We start from the raw sequence: 18,436 nt of genomic DNA on the forward strand, positions 1-18,436 counted from the left end.
ACTACGTCTTTCATTTCTATACCGGGGTGTAAAATCAAAGTTTCGAAAACGAAAGCGTTACGCCGGAGACCGAGATTTTGAGCGTTGATAGCTCCTAAGCAACTGGACGAAATGGTATGATAAACACTTCATTCGAAAGATAAAATGTCTACGCGTTCTATACTTGTTACATTTTGAACCAAAAACTTGTTTCAATAGTCTTAAAATTGCTTTCAAAACAGGCTATTGAAATCACCAATCGGTATATAAGCGAGCGCCGCTCGGAAATCCACTCAGTTCTAATTAAACAGCGATTGGAGCATGTTGTCGCTGTTGTGGTGAAGGTCTTCGTTTATCATGAAAGCGCGGATGTACGGTGTCACCAAGAGCCTGTTTGTGCACCTTAGGCCAGACATGAATCCACCAGGAGGAGAGTGATGCCACAAACGGTTACCCGGGAAGATCTCGAAGCAGCCGCTACACACACACACATACACGCGCGTAATTCTTTCCGTTTGGATGCCATTCAGCATCGAGAAAGATCCGGAAAATAATCTGCCAGTTCCTCTGGGAATTTAAAAATACATTCATGTGAAAGAGTTTATTTGAATGTTTTCTATCCATGTAACACTGACCAAATATGTTTCAATCAAGTGCTATTAACAGATGGTTTTCGAGTTAGCATTAACCACTTGTGGGCTTCCAGTATCCAGGAAAATGTGCAAATATCTAATCGTTACTGAAAATAATCTAAAATTACATTCATGTGAAAGAGTTTATTTGAATGTTTTCTATCCATGTACCACTGTGACCAAAGACATTTGGTTTTGTGATTTTTCAATCAATCGCAATTAACAGGATAGCTTCTGAAGATTATTCTTCCCCATCAGTAGGATATTTTCGTATCCAATATTGGATGCATAAAACCTTGTACCTCCAACGTAACGCTCTCGTTTTCGAAGTCCCCCAAATATTCATTTATTCATTCATTCAGAATGGATTCAGATTCAACTTCAAACAAAGGATCACTGAATCAAGATAGTCCTACGTCACCATTGCGGTTATACCATAGATATAACCCACTTTCTGTTTTTTTATTTATAAACATTATCTTTCCAATGTTATATAATGGAAGTCTACTACATCTTTCACTGCAAACTTGTCTTGCTTTCGGAAAAACTCGCTCATATGGTACTGAAGTCGCCGGAATACATAATATTTTCAAAAAAAAAGATAGAGCCGCGGAGAGATAAACTTCCTTTCATTCCACCAAAACGAAGGGTCGCTTAGTCTCAGCAAATGTGGTTCCGCTAAATGTTTATCTACAATAGATGTTGCAACAGCTTTTGGATCATGTGAGGATCGAAGATTGCTAATCAATGCATTAAACTCCTCCCATACAGATGACAGCGCTTCATCACAAACGATTTGTGGTAGTTTCGTAGGTGTGTGTGTCCTATGATGTCATTTTTAGCTTCCTTATCAACGACTGGTGTGCATAGTTATACTTTCTGCTATCCCCAAAACCTTGCTGCTTGAAGCGAGGATCTAGCAGTATTTGTTAGGCTACTAATTCGTCTGACTCAAGATTTGTAGATCGCTTTACCAGCTCCGGAATCAATTTATACAGAGCTTTTTTATAATCACTAGAACTGATTTCACTTGATCCATATAATGTTGATCATGTCGAATTATCAGTCGGGAGAATATAGCAGTTTCCGTTTTATATCCCAAACGTTTTTAAAATATTTCGAATGGAATATTTTCAAGATTAACTGTATTATATTAGTCAAATCATTTCATTCGATACCCATATGTGGGTTAGATTTATCATAAATAACTGTGATTTACTAGTCAACCCCGATCATCTGATACCCATATGATGGGGTTTTCAGAAGAAATGCAGTCTGCCATTTCGTAACGGTCGCCATTTTGGATTTACATTTTTCATGAATAACTGTGTTCTACTAGTCAAGTCCTTTCATTAGATACCCATATTGAGGGGATTTTGAAAATAATACATATTTCACCATTTTGGGGTGGCGGCCATTTTGGATTTACATTTTTCATAAATAACTGTGTTCTACTAGTCAAGCTCTTTCATTTGATATCCATATTGATGGGGTTTTGACGAAATTAGTTGTCTGTCGTTTCGTAACGGCCACCATCTTGGATTTTCATTTTACATAAATAACTGTGTTCTACTAGTCAAGTCCTTTTATTAGATACCCATATTGAGGGGGTTTTGGAAAAAAATATCATATTTCGCCATTTTGGGGTGGCGGCTATTTTGGATTTACATTTTTCAAAAATAACTGTGATCTACTAGGCAAACCCTTTCATTTGATACCCATATTGATGGGGTTTTGACGAAATTAGTAGTCTGTCATTTTATAACGGCCGCCATCTTGGATTTCCATTTTATATAAATATCTGTGTCCTACTAGTCAAGTCCTTTCATTAGATACCCATATTGAGTGGGTTTTGAAAAAAATTGTAATGGGTTGTATCTAGGACACGACCGCAGTTTTCGACGTAGAACTGCGGAATTATATTATTCAATTCACTTGTTTAACACTTCGGATATTATTTTAGAATGCATCGAAATTTTTGTAATAACTTTTTAGCTATTTAAGTTTTTATTACTTCAGTAGTCGAAAGCTATCAGCACTTCTCGTTTATTTGGTTCAACTCGCATCACACTTTCTCCTTCCTACTCAGATATCGATCACAAACTATGAACCCTTTTGATCCTATATTCCGCACTAGCACAACAAATTCTCGTATGCTGCTCTTCTTTGTCGTAGCACACCTCGATACAGGGGGCTTCCGCTCCTTGTATCGTGCTGTGTGTGTATGTGTGTGAAATCAGTATTAGGCATGAATGATATCCGCTCGTTATGTTATGTTATGCTCCCGCTTGACGTTCTGCGGCAACCGTGTTGCTTCGATGATCACCAAACGAGAGGTGGTGTGATTTCAAATCGCGGATGACTTATTTAAACCAAATATGTTGAAAACGGGCAGAAACGAATGTATCAGTTGCTCGTTATTGACAGCTCTGTTCGGGAATGCACACAAATCTGCAGAACAAATGTATGGGCAAATAAGAATGCTTCCAGTTTTCATTAATATAACTGTTTAGGTATTAGTGGATTGTACTGTATAGTATATCAAACTAATCTTAAAGAATTTCCGATTCCATTGGTGTGCAAAGTATCAGTATTTGTTCGCTGTGAAAATAGTTATTAACGTTAACTTTATTTCACAAAAACGTGACCTGTTTTCTGATTTGGCACCCTTCCTGAAAGACGTAGTTCTACGTCAAAAAATACATATTTCGCCATTTTGGGATGGCGGCCATTTTGAATTTACATTTTTCATAAATAACTGTGATCTACTAGGCAAGCCCTTTTATTTGATACCCATATTGATAGGGTTTTGGCGGAATTAACTGTCTGCCATTTCGTAACGTCCGCCATCTTGGATTCCCATTTTACATAAATAACTGTGTCCTACTAGTCTAGTCCTTTCATTAGATATTCATATTGATAGGGTTTCGAGAAAATATGTAATACGCCAAAATTTACAAACATACAAACAGATAAATGAAACCGCTTGAAAAGCAGCATGGGTAAAGTGACCAGATGGTCAAAGACCTAACGCGGGACACCAGCCAAAAAAACGTTCTGTGAACAAAAGCTAAAGAAGTACACAAAAATCGAAAAATAGTTGAAAACATAGGTGTCATTTGTCATTTATTCGTTAAATTCTTAACTTGAGATATAATTACATTACAACATATTCCGTTGGAGCTTTCAGATCAAACATATTTTTCTGCTCCGTGTACTTTACGTAGAAGTGAAATATTGTTAGAGACGTTTTTACTAAATTCTTCGCACGTGTCCTGGAAATTAAACCTGACTTGTAATATTGCTTTCAACGTATCGACAGTTAGTTGTGATTTTTCGGTGGTCCAAATCTTGTTTACGCTCGAAAAAACTCGTTCAGTCACAGCATTTGTACCTGGCAAGCACAATGCGAATTCTACAATTTTCTTCAGATTACCGAATGGAATATGATTATTTTCGAAGTGTTTGAAGATTTCTACCCATCTTTCATCGATTTTAATATTATTGTCATTCCAATTTGAAATGTTCTCATCTGTCGCGTATTTCTTCGTGTACGATACTTCATCAAACAACTCTGTCTCTTCTTTGTCAGCAATTACCAGATCTTCTGGCTTATTTAAAACACGGATATATTCAAAGCTCTCTTGAACAGACTGCCAATTGATAGCATTTTTGAGGTTCACCCATTTCAGACAATCAACATGATCAAATTGTGAAACTCGTACTTCAAAATAGTCAATACATTTCTGATAAAAGTTAATTACATTGGACTTGAATGATTTTGATTTTGACCCAAGAACTTTCAGTTGATTTCGTACATTTAGTGGCAGAAACTGATGGCTTAATCTTTCACGGAGCTTAAACATGAGATCGTTAATTTCAGATACAACTTCTATGATTGTAACATTGTCACTCTCGATATTCTTCGATTAAACTGAACTATTTATTTGTCTCTTCTCAATTCACGCACCATGTTGAAAGTGAAAGACGTAAACAAACGGATAAAACTGTTTGAAAAAAGCGTAGCATAAAACTAATATATATCAGTAGCAAGGTAAGGAAGGAAAGACATTGCAGGAGTGTTAGTTACACCTCATCGCTACATTTTGTAACGTATAGAAATGCTACAGGCACAAACATGGTAACGTATCCTATGTAATGTTGAGATATAATGAAATCACGGGACATTTTCGATTTTTTTGACAAACGCGGGACTTTTCGTGGGACGTAATCTAACGCGGGACATTTTGCTAAAACGCGGGACGTCTGGTCACTTTAAGCATGGGAAACATATATTTCTTCCGCACTGCCACGGTTCGTCAGAACAAGCGTACGATTCACGGTTCTTTATCAATAAGCCAGCTCTTAAAAGAAACACGGTTCTTTTATGAACCGCAGTTCTTTTTTGAACCGTGGTTCATTCAAGAGCCGTACATATAAGAGTCGTTCATTTGAGAGCCGCGGCTCATTTTTAAAGAACCGTGGATCGTACGCTCTTTTTGACGTACCGGCTCAAATGAGCGGCTCGTGAGCGCTCGCCCATCTCTAAGACGAATACATAAAACATCACGAACCGTGCTGCCATGCGCACTGTTATTTAAGTTGTCAAAAATCAGGAAAAACACCTTAAACTTTTTGTGGTCTAAAGAATTAGATATGTTTGCATATTATCTATTTATTATTCTCATTGGTTGTTATCTGTTTATGAACTTGTGACGCCGAAATCTTATCAATTCATCATGAAATGACTGAGCAATATAAGCATTTGAAATTGGACATTTGTGACGATGCGATCGATTTTTCAATTTTTACCCCCAATATGTTCCCGAAATACGAAATCCTACGCCAAATGCTGATCTTACATTGAAGAACTTGTCATTAAGGTATATAGTAAAATGTATTCTTTGTCATAACCTACCATGTCCCACTGTCGGTTCATGTGAGCCTTGGCAAAACATAGACGTCTTTCGATGTGAGATGGTGTAATATTTGGAGCTTTAACCTTTTAGCCTTTTTATTTAAGGACTTTTTACCCAAACTTGACGAATTGTCCCCCGAATAACATTTAAATTCTAAGATTTTGTTTTCTTTGACTTTCAACAATTTTGGCTTCGTCATTTTAATTTTTGTTGGAAGGATGTCGGGAGTGAGAATTGAATTAATGGCCCTTAGCGCGAGATGCATTGATGTTGCCACTACACCAGAGCGCCTCCTTAAATTCAAAGATTGTTTTATTTGCATAAGCGATTTTGAGGTATTCGAAGCTGTTCTATCTCCCGCTTATCGTGGTCAGAGAGCTTGGATTTACGTGAAGCGCTCTTCTTACCGTATCCTCGAAGATTTGTCAAATAATTGAGCACTACTTGATGGAATCGTCCAATCAGACGAGCATTTTCTCTGATACCAACATTTTCTTTGTGAAATACATCGATTTGTTCTTTTTCTCTCTCTCTCCGTGAGTAATCTTCCCTTCGGCATTTTCCAGATTTATTGATCAAAACAACTAGAACATCGGAAATGTAACTGGTCTTATATCGGGGTTTTTACTAAGAGCGCTACAAAAGTTTTTTTTAATGAAACAAAAACGGTTTGGATATCAATGAAATTGTTTATTTATGTGAAGTACCTTTGATGCCATTATGTATGGAACTCGATTTCTTTGCTTGGTCACCACGGGCACGCTTGCAGAAGTCCAGAGGCTGAACCCAATTTTCGACGGTTTTGAAGCATAAATCGGCCGATACTGCTGCAATTTCACGGTCGACATTCGTACGAAGCTCATCAATTTCGCTGTGTAGCTTGTGGCGCCGTCCTCTTGAAACCACATATTGTCCAAGTCCATATCATCCAATTCGGGCCAAAAATATTCGGTTATCATTGAGCGGTAGCGATTCCCATTCACAGTAACGTACCGGTGTTGATCATCACAGAAGAAGTACGGCCCAATGATGCCGCCGGACCATAAACCGCACCAAATCGTATTTTTTCGGGATACAATTGTGACTCATGGAGTACGTGTGGTATTTTTATTTTGCTTATTGACGAAGCCATTCAGGCAGAAATGAGCCTCATCGCTGAAGATGATTTTTCGATGAAAATCTGGATCATTTTCTAGTTGTTGCTCAGCCCAATTCACGAACATATGACGCTTCTGGTGGTCAAGCGGCTTCAGTTCTTGCGTCAACTTGATCTTGTAAGTATGTAGGCCACGATCTTTTCGCAAAATTCGCCACAACGACGTCACAGAGATGCCCAACGCTTGGGAACGACGTGTGAGAGACTGATTTGGGTCTTCCTCAATTGATGCGCTAGTGGCAATATTCTCGACACTACGGGCACTTCTTTGTCTCACTGGCACGGGAACATTTTGTACTGTGCCTATGGATTCAATTCTTTCCACTAGACGCTCAATTGTTGATCTGGCAGGACGATTATGACGACCATGAATTGGACGTAGCGCTCTAAAAGTTGAGGCCATTGATAGATTTGTATTGAATTTAGAAATGGTGAATTTAATGAATGTTACGATATTTAGTTTAAAGGAAATGTGAAGGAATTATATGCATGTTTATGTATGTGTTTTTTCATAATGGAGTAAAGTGAACGACAAAACACTCATTTGTCAATTTAGCTTCGTTAGGTCCATAATGCGATTTCATATTTCGGAATAGAATTTCCATTGCTAAGAAGAAATGGAAAGTCTCATCATTCACTATGCAGATGGCAGAGTTGTTAGCTCTAGCTCGTAAATATGAAAAAAAGAGATGGTTGATATCATCCAGGTTGTGTTTTGCTGACTACCAATTGTTACACTGCTGACATGTTCTTTCCCGCTGACTTATTTCGATGATGTAAAGAGCTACGAATATTGTTCTGTTCTGTCGAGGAAAGTTTTCGCTTCATCGACGGTGAACTCATAGTCGAATTCAATATGCATGTCATCCACATTATCACTAAAATTAGATAAAGCTGAAATTCGATATGATGTCGATGCTGCTTCACTGTCCATCAATTTCTGGGCTGAACATTCTTCTCGCCGCTTTGATAGCAAGTCCATCAATCTAACAAGATGTTCTTGTGCATCGACTGCATGCGAAGCATTCGGTACTGAGGTCATGTATTGCGAAAGAGTCACGATTTTCAAGTTGTTTCTGAATTACAATGGAGTTGAGCGTTGTTGTTTTGCACGAATCAATAAGGAATGATTCTCCAGACAATCTTGGACGAGTTGTTATGGATATCATTATTATGTTATAGATATGGGTATTTGAAAGACTTATTTTATCCTTTATCCTTTTTGAGACTGCTTTACTGAAAATATGCAAAATCATTAAATTCTCACCAACCAAATGTTACGATTCATAAAAACAGAAATTAAAAAAATCCGAAATTTTCTAATATTTGGCAACTCTGGCATCTTTATGTCATGGCTTCGTTTTTGTACGACGAAGAAGAGTAAGAAGCCAGTTGTCTCATCTTGTCTTAGGTCGGAATGATGTACAAAAAATAATATTTCTTAATCTTTGGCCGCACTGGTCAGGTTCGATTGGTCAAATCAGCGTGTGTACAGAATAGAGATGGGCAAATCAGCTCGTCATGGTGAGCGGCTCAGAGCCGTTCAGCTCATACAAGAGAGCTGCTCATTTGGAACAGCTCTTCAGCTCAGTTGAATTTTGCGATTGTCCACACAATTGCATAACTACCATGGGACATTTTATAGTGTGCATTTTCATAATGGACGGAAAGCAAAAAAATAAACGAATTTAATATATAATTGTACACAAACTAAAACTAATATGAATTCTAATAATATGATATAAAACAAAAATTGAATGCTGAAATCCAACATAGAAGATGCTTAGGATATGCTGAACTTAAACAACAGAAAAACCAGCAGTAGCCAAATAAAATGCCTTCAGAAATATTGGTCTTTTGATAAAACTACCGAGATATTTTTTACATCCAAGTATATAAAAATAAATCCACTAATAGGCGCAACGAGAAATAATTCTTCACGATGACAAAGGTAACAAAAAGACCAGCATCAATCATTAGCATTTATGCCGGGTTGTTTCTGAATTGTTTTGATTCAGCACGCGGAAATAAATTTATGTGTTTCAACAGTCATGTTTAAATAACAATATAATATAGTAATTTCATTTACAAGCATATTATAATGTTTATTATTTTGTTTGGTAACGAACGATTAAATATCTTCAAAACAAAAACTTTTTTCCTATCTGGCATCTCTGCTAAAGCTAAAGAACGAAGAGGGACACCCGAAAACAAACTGACGTCATATCATAAAACGCGGGAGACGAAAAATTCTTTCGCGTCTCAAAATTCACACTCTCTGCAGCTTTTGCGCTCCACAGCTATGCAGCTCAGCAGCTCATCCGCTCAGCTGCTCATCAACTCAACAGCTCAGCAGCTCATCAGCTCAACAGCTCCGTAATGAGCTGATGAGCTGCGTTGTTTTGATTGCGAACCGATCCGAATCCGCTCACTATAATGAAGCGATTCGAATGAACAGCTCATGAGCGGATGGCACATCTCTAGTACAGCAGTGTAGGACAAGCGTACCAAGCGTCCGCCGAATGAATTTTATTTACGAAACTCGTGCTGCTTATAAATAAAACTCACAGCACACATACAGCGAGTTTCAGTCGTGAAAGAGCAACAAAAAAAAAGTATTATAAACATATACGCAAACAAAACTCTTCACCATGGCACATTATTATTGTTTGACGGATGCATCCGAAAAAGAGAGTTGGGAATCGGACAACGAAGATATAGACGGACTAGAGATGGGCAAAACGGTTCATTTCAGTAAGCGGCTCAGAGTCGTGCGCTCAATGAAAAGAGCCGGCTCATTTGAGCGGCTCGACGGCTCTTTTCAAGAACTGCTTTATTCGGATATGTAAAGAATGGAAGACGTAAAAAATAAGGTGTAAAACAATAATCAGTGCAGAGAAAAGTAAAAATATTACTTTACTGAAGGTTTTCTTTAATATATTTTCATCACAATGATCTTCTTTATTTTTTTATTTATAAACATTATCTTTTCAATGTTATGTGATGAAAGTCAACTACATCTTTCACTGCAAACTTGTCTTGCTTTCGGAAAAACTCGCGTACATAGTACTGAGGTCGCCGAAATACATAATATTTTCAAAAAAAAAGATAGAGCCGCGGAGAGATAGATTTCCTTCATTCCACCAAAACGAAGGGTGGTCTCAGCAAATGTGGTTCCGCTGAATGTGTATCTACAATAGATGTTGCAGCAGCTTTTGGATCATGTGAGGATCGAAGATTGCCAACCAATGCATCAAACTCCTCCCATACAGATGACAGCGCTTCATCACCAACGATTTGTTTCGTAAGTGTGTATTCTATGGATGTCATTTTTGAAATATTTCGAATGGAATGTTTTCATGATTAACTATATTATATTAGTCAAACCATTTCATTCGATATCCATACGCGGGTTGGATTTATCATAAATAACTGTGAGTTTTTCCAGTCAAGCCCGTTCATCTTATACCCTATCATATGGCCTTGACGAAATTAGTTGTCTGTCATTTTGTAACGTCCGTCATCTTGGATTTCCATTTTACATAAATAACTGTGTCCTACTAGTCAAGTCCTTTCATTAGATACCCATATTTATGGGGCTTCGAGAAAATATATAATCCGCCAAAATCTACAAACATACAAACAGTTAAATGAAACCGCTTAAGTAGCATGGGAAACATATATTTCTTCCGCACTGCCGCAAGCAACGGTTCGTCAGAACGAGCGTACGATTCACGGTTCTTTATCAATAAACCGGCTCTTAAAAGAAACACGGTTCTTTTATGAACCGCAATTCTTTTTGGAACCATGGTTCTCAAATGAACGGCTCTTAAATGAACCGCGGTTCAAAAAGAGCCACGGCGCATAAAATAACCGTGGGTCTTTTTTGAACCGTGGTTCATTCAAGAGCCGTTCATTTGAGAGCCGCGGCTCATTTTTAGAGAACCGTGGATCGTACACTCTTTCTGACGTACCGGCTCAAATGAGCGGCTTGTGAGCGCTCGCCCATCTCTAAGACAGACACATATTGTTACTAGCGAGTTCTTGGAAAATTCTGCATGTTCTTCGGAACTCGTCATAGCATCAATTTAGAAAGTTATTGAACTCTATTGTGATTTGTTTATGTTAGCTTTTACAAATGGAACCATTTGCTAGTTCTAGTCGGTTGCGGGATTACTTGAGCTCAATTATATTGTTTGTTCGGTATCCTGTTCATGGAATCTCAAGTTGTTGAAACTAGGAATAAGGATTGAATTTTTCAAAAAATATTTTACTGTGTTTCAGTGACATAACGAAACTTTCTGCTGCAATCATGAGTGGCTGGTTTATTTTCGTCTCCAAATTTGTGAGTTCATTAACATCGTTTCAACTCATCGAAACTGGTCTTAGAGAATTTATAAAGAGTACCTCTACATCTTACAGTACCAGCTCACTACCATACTTCAACCCTTCAGAGTACCTTAACGTTTTTTGTTCTTATTGAAGATTTCTAAATCATCTATCGACAATGAACGTTTTTCTTGTGCTTCATGTGTTGCTCTAGGCTGCTTAAGTGTCGACCTCATCGAAATTATGTCTTCAGCACTTTAGACATCGACTTTTCGAACACCCACGAGATAGATAGATGATACTCATCTCGTGTCGCCGTCTCTGTTTAGTAGGTCAACCCGCGTGGGCTACTCGCGTTATATGTTTACTTCCTATTTTTCCGTGTCTTCCACTCAGCATGTGCTTAGTAATAAATATAGAATACAATCCAAACCGGTCAAGAATCTCAAGCAGGGAGGAAAGGTACGAAACAACAAACCAGATTCGAAATTATCAGTGTTTGATTGTCAGATAAAAACACGAGCAATACCGCAAGCGTCACTAATTTGATGCGTCACGCGTGTTATTGATGGCTGTGTTTCTGAATCGATTCGAACGGGAGGAACTCTTGCAGAAAGTAATAAACATCATAAATATCTAACAAATAGTTGCCGCTTCTTCGTCTGCCGATTTCCGCCGGCGGCTCTTGGTCCGGAATAGTACTGAGGACGCGTGTAATTCACCCATTTTTTTGTTCTTCCATAAGCCTCCCAAAAAAGCCGACGTCAATTATTATTGCGGTGTGTTGTTGTTTGTTTATGTTCGGGGCGAGGGCTTGCACCATTCGCGTGTGCTCACTTTTATTTTTATGATCTCGAGCAGCAACAACAACAGATCCAGATTAAGGTGTTTCAGTCATTTTGCTCTTTCTTCGATTGCACTTCGTTTGCTAAGTCGTCAACGGGTAACGGTCATTCGCTCTCGAACCTTGGTAGCGCTGGTGGTGGTGGCGGAGTTCACGTTCACTAATTAGTGAATAAACCTTTTTCAGCCAATTTGTTATTCAACCAGGTAACTATTATCTGCATTATTAATGCTTTTTTTTTCTCCGGGAAGCGTTGGAATCCGGGGCTCGAAAACAAAACTATTAACCTTGATTCATTCGGTTATTGCGATATTTGATATTATGTGACTGACTTCTCCAGAAGTCAATTGTTCAGAAACTGCTGGAGTGTTTCGTTGGTAGGCTATACAGAACGTAGATTCTATAGATTCAGTAATGAACCGCACCTAATGAATCAGTACCAAGATGCATTCATGGAATCCAGATGATACGACATCAACTTTCGCTCTAACTTCAATGCATATTTAAGTACTTTACACGTTCAATTTTTCAATCAAAACACTTGTACAGAAAAAAAAATCGGCTTTCACTATTAACCTTTATTTTTGAATGAATAACAAGAATGCAAAAAAAAAAAGTCCGGTGGTCCAACTGGATAATGGAAGAGCAGAAAGAATAACTCTTACGCCTAAATGGCTACTGTGTGAATGTACCATATGTAATGGTATAGAAGGAATACTGGCGAATGGCAACTGTGTAATGTGCTAATTATAGATATGATAACCACGTGACATGTACACGATTCAAATTCGGCTCTGTTACAACTAAAATGCTAATGAGCCTTAAATAAATAAATGGGATAAAAAAAAAAGAATGCAAAAACATAAAATTGCTCCATAAAAGAATAGAGGATATTGATTATGTAATTTTTAATAATTTCTTTTAGTATAACACGCCTCAAATGTAACGTACAGTTTTTCCGATGTGCTGCTAGAAAGGTTGAAAAAACTAGTGTCCAGCGCTGAACAGTACTTTCAGAGACATGTTTTCATATTTTTTTTTTCAAATAAGGCATTCATTTTCATAAAGAGCGACAAAAACATATTCAAGATTCCGAAATGATGAATCAAGCGTTTCCGTATCGGTAAGAGGTTCGTTTTTCTTTAGCCCTAAAATGTAAATATAAATGTAACCAATCGAAGTGTCAGCTGTTTTTCGTATGGGTTACATTTGTTTAGTCTAATCAGTTGTTTTCTCTAGCAGCAGCGGGACCGTTAGCAACCGCACGCGCAAGACATATATTGAGTATATGAGCTGCTTATCCTATCGTAATTATCGAATGACCGATCGAGTGTTCTCGTATCGATTGCATTTGCTTATCAAACATAGATTATAAACACAGTACAGCAATATGAAGTCAACAAACGATATGAATGCTCATTTATCATCCAAACTTTTATTTCTTTTTTTTTTTTCGCCATCAAAATATGCACCTTCTTTTTCCGACGAACAATACAGTCAGGGAAATATTTTTTTTTAATAAAAAGTAAGTACAGGTCGGACTCGATTATCCGGAGTATTGATTTTTTTTCACTCCGGATAATCGACTCAAAACAATTTTTTTTCTTTATTTGTTTTTTTGCATGTACTTTTCGTTTTTTTTTTAAACAAAAGAGGAATTTGATTTTTATCGAGGAATTTGATTGAATTTATCAAGATTCTCTCAGGAGGTGATAGACGATCATATTTAAAATCTTCCTACGCATATGTTCGAATTTCAACAATGACAGAGCTACAGAACTTTTTTTTTGTTTCGGACTCTGTTGCTTCACACTGGCTCTACATTAAAAACTACGCTACGGAAGACGATTCTGATGCTTTCATTTGAAAGATGAGAAAATTTAGTACAGGATATAGTAGTGGAACAACTAAATTAGTGAATTTTAATAACATTTTTGAAGTGAAACACTTAAAAGTTAATAATTTTTAATGTCTTATTATTAATTTTATCCTAAAAATTTATATCAAACTAGATTGTTTCTATCAATCAAAATGAAGTTGTTTAACCACTCCACAATTTGTTATTTGACGCACAATTTCTATTTTTCTTAATTTGGCTGCAACATATAACAAATATAAACAATTCCTGGTGAAAATCCAAGCAAAATCTTCAAAAATCACGTTTTTTATCCCACTGTATATGTAATAGCCACTTAAACTTAACATTAACGTTGAAAGGTTACATTTCTTCATGAAATAAATCATATTTGAAATATTAAAAAAAATTCCAAACTGAATATAATCGAGTCGAAAATTGTATATAATCGAATCACATATAATCGAGTCCGACCTGTACTGTATTCTATTAGTCAAATCATTTCATTTGATACCAATATTGAGGGAATTGCAAAAAATACATAGTCGACCATTTTGTGGCGGTGACCTTTTCGAATTTATGTTGTTCATAGTGTAGTGTATTCTCCAAATCAAGCCATCAAGCCATTTTTTTTCGGCGGACAAATTGAATTGTTCAAGATCATGGAATACGCAGTTTTATAATGACAGTAGAATAAAATGTATGTTCCAGATTTCAGATCAATCATTCAACAGGAACGGGGTCAATTTTCTATTAATGTGGGACAACCCAACAAACATTCAAAAAGTAATTAGTTGTTTGGGGACTGCGGCCGTCTTGAAATTGGATGTTTTATTATCTGCTATGTTCAACTAGTCGAGAACTTTATTCTGATACATTTATGGGCATTTTTCATAAATAACTGTGTTCTACTAGTCAAGCCCTTTCATTTGATACCCATATTGATGGGGTTTTGAGAAAATATGAAATCCGCCATTTTGCAATGGCCGCCATCTTGGATTTGCATTTTTCATAAAAAACTGTATTCTACTAGTCAAGTCCTTCATTTGATACCCATATTGATAAAGTTCTGAGAAAATATGCAATACGCCATTTTGTAGTGTCCGCCATCTTGGATTTGTATTTTTCATAAATAACTGTGTTCTACTAGTCAAGCCTTTTAATTTGATGGGGTTGTGAAAAAAATATATATGGCGGCATCTTGCGGTGGCGGCCATTTTGGATTTGCATTTTTCATAAATAACTGTGTTCTACTAGTCAAGTCTTTTCATTTGATACCCATATTGATGGGGTTCTGAGAAAATATGAAATCCGCCATTTTGTAGTGGCCGCCATTCTTGGATTTGAATTTTTCATAAATAACTGTATTCTACTAGTCAATTGCTTCATTTGATACCCATATTGATGAAGTTCTGAGAAAATATGCAATCCGCCATCTTGGATTTGCATTTCTCATAAATAACTGTGTTCTACTAGTCAAGCCCTTTCGTTTGATATACATATTGATGGGGTTCTGAGAAAATGTGTAATCCGCCACTTTGTAGTGGAAGCCGTCTTTGATTTGCATTTTTCATAAATAACTACTAGTCAAGCCCTTTCGTTTGATACCCATATTGATGGGGTTCTGAGCAAATATGTAATCCGCCGTTTTGTGGTGACCGCCATCTTGGATTTGCATTTTTCATAAATAACTGCATTGTACTAGTCAAGCCCTTTCATTTGATACCCACATTAGCTATTCAATATGGGATTATACAAATTATTCAAAATTTCCGAAAATCAAAAATAAAACGGGGGTCTTCGTAGCCACTTGGTTACGTGTTCGCTTACTAAGCGATCGATCGAGAGTTCAAACTCAGGGCCCTCAATTGACCATCTTTGTGTTCTTATAGAATAACTACGTCCACGCAACCATCATCAGCGATGGAAATCGATCCACGGTGAAACAAAGATCGATTCATCCATACAACTGCTCTGCTCTGCAAGAAACATCGGGCTGCTGTTCTATAAATAACCCAATAATGATCAATATCAACTGTCTCCGCTGTCCGGTCTGCTGAACAATGGAAGAACAGATAGAATACCCTTACGCCTAAATGGCTACTACAGTGTAATTTACCATAATGTAATGGAACAGAAAACCTAACGCCTAAATGGCTACTACTACTACTGTGTAATTTACAATTTATAGAAACATAAACATATGTACATGTACACGATAAAAACCCGGCTCTGTTACAGATGAAATGCTAATGAGCCTGATAAATAAATAAATGGGATAAAAAAATAAAATAAAACACTCCGGATAATCGAATCCCGGATAATCGAGTCTCCGGATAATCGAGTCCGACCTGTATTACTAATCCATACGATTCACGTATCTTCAATTATTATGGAATTCCATTGAACATCCAAGTAGTTTTTCAATATTTCTTGGCAAAATTACACCTATGCAGCACCTTTCGCAGAACGGCAACAGAAAATTCGAAACGTATCGGCTGGATGGTGGTTCACATCACCACATTCTCGATAACGATCCGATAAAGTGATTCGAGTCCAGGCAGCTGAGCAAATCCTGGAGTTTACTAGTCCTAGTGTAAAAAATATAATCCCATAATATTTGTAACAAAAACATATGTTGCTCAACCCGAAAATTATTGTTTCGCATTCCTGAACCCCCAGCAATACGAAAATAGATCCATTGTAAAGTTGTAATTCCGACTTTCAATGTCACTACCCTATATTCACACGGCTCGAAAGGTGCGATTAGTGTATTTCAAACCAACTAAAAACAAACAAATAAACAAACATTGGAATGTGTTGTTCCCTTTGCCCCAGATCATCGACCCAAAGGGAGGGAACATCTGCATAATCAAACTAGCTTTCGTTTCACGCGCGGTTCCGCGTCTCGGGCGGAGAAATCCTCTCGCGTTTATTGGCGGAAATCTAAAAATGTGCATTTTATTGTTGTGATTAGCGCCAGACAAAATAGTTTGCGGGTTCCAACGTCGGTTTTTTTTTCGTTTCGCTCATTTGATGGAGCAAGCAAAGCAGCACATGCATGCCGCAGTATAGGTTTATATTTAGCTCGGGTAGAGCATCTCTTCTACCGCTTAAGTGCGAGTGATAAAGATTAGTTTTTTATTGAAGGAATAGCGTCACCGCGCTGATACGCACGGCATCGTATTATGACACGGAACGCAAGTAGGGAGGACTGACAGGTCAACACCCATCATCATCCTTTTTGTGCGTAGTCCAAACGGTCGATTTTAGAGAGCGGCTGTTGAAACGGGTTGATAAGAGGTTCGAAAGTAGAACGTATGCAACAACAACACATCGATGAGCTAATATAAACAAATGGCAGCAATACATGCAAAGGAGGACCATTGCTCGGTTGTTTATCTCGAACTAGAGTTGTCATTTGAGTGCGCACCTCTCGTGAAGATTGCGCTAATATGCAAAAACGTGTGTCAATATTGGAATGCTTGCGTTATATTTCTCAAGCGCTTCTCGCTGCGATAATACTACCAATGAAGCCAACCTCTCCCATATTACGAAGGCTGTCAAGATTCTTGGCTTATCATCAGCATTCTGCACGTTCACTAAGAAACCGGCGTCTCAATTCAATAACATTGGTGGCCTTCTGTGTGCTCATTGCGGATTCCAACAGAAAACGACACTCGACGAGATTCAATTGGTAGCGTCAAAACGGACTATCAGTTTCAAAGATTCCTAAACATAGCTGAATCTCCCCGAGCGCGCACGTCATCATCCGAAGGCATGTCCATATCGGTAGGGTCTGTTTTGAATATCAAATGTGTGTAGTGTGGCTCGTGTCCTAATCCAATAGCGGATTCTTTGCACGATACCCGTGCCAGAATTGTGTACACGTGGCAGCGATACGACACGCGCACTCACTCTGCTGTGTTCATTGGCCTTCACGACTTTGTTCGATGTTATGAGATTCTTGTTTTCGTGGGCACTCCCTGCTCGTCGCCGGCTTGGTGGGCTTAGGCTGCTGAGGAGAGCGATTCAATCACGCCAACAAACGTGGGAAATGTCACTCATGATAAAACACTTGCTCAAACCCCACAGCGAATTGAATGAGATGTATGCTTTTTTCATGTTATCTGACATTCGAAGATTCGACCTCTTGAGGTAATATTTTTGTTCAATTATTTTCAAATTAGTTTGGAGTATCAAAAAAACGGTCGATACTTCTGTTAGCAGGTATAATTCTCTTACCGCGAAGTCGTTCCTCAAAATGTTTATTCCCTGCATAACGGGTGGCATCTTAAATTTTGGAATTTATTTCTCAAGATGTCAAAAAGACAAACATACTTGAAGAAAATCTGATTTATTGAGATTAAAGACACATTGTCCATCGTTATAAAAAGTGAACATTTGAAAACGTGTCCCTAGACGTGTTATGTATGGATGAAATAAAGAAAAAAAAACTTTCCAATGTAATATAAGATAATTACCAATACCGAACACAATTATCAATTGTTCTTATCAATAAAAACATGTTATTTTGATATAGAGAAAACATATTTGAAATGGAAAAGGTAGTTTTGTTTTATATTTTTTACTTTCTGAGTGTTTATTCAACCCAATGCGAATTTTAATTGGACTAACAACAACTAATACTATATGTAGAGCATATGGGAAATCACTTTTTCGAATATTTCTTCACTTTTCTTATTTTTTCACAACTTAAAC

The 18,436-nt window shown here is 37.5% G+C and overlaps 1 protein-coding gene across 1 annotated transcript in view; it reads left to right on the forward strand.

Annotated features, from left to right (window-relative positions):
- LOC129767294 (uncharacterized) overlaps positions 1-18,436 on the forward strand; it is a 66,170-nt gene that overhangs the window by 1,506 nt on the left and 46,228 nt on the right. The gene's annotated exons all lie outside the window — the stretch shown is intronic.

This window comes from Toxorhynchites rutilus, chromosome 2 (genome assembly GCF_029784135.1).
Source record: "Toxorhynchites rutilus septentrionalis strain SRP chromosome 2, ASM2978413v1, whole genome shotgun sequence".
Classification (NCBI taxonomy): Eukaryota; Metazoa; Arthropoda; class Insecta; order Diptera; family Culicidae; genus Toxorhynchites; species Toxorhynchites rutilus.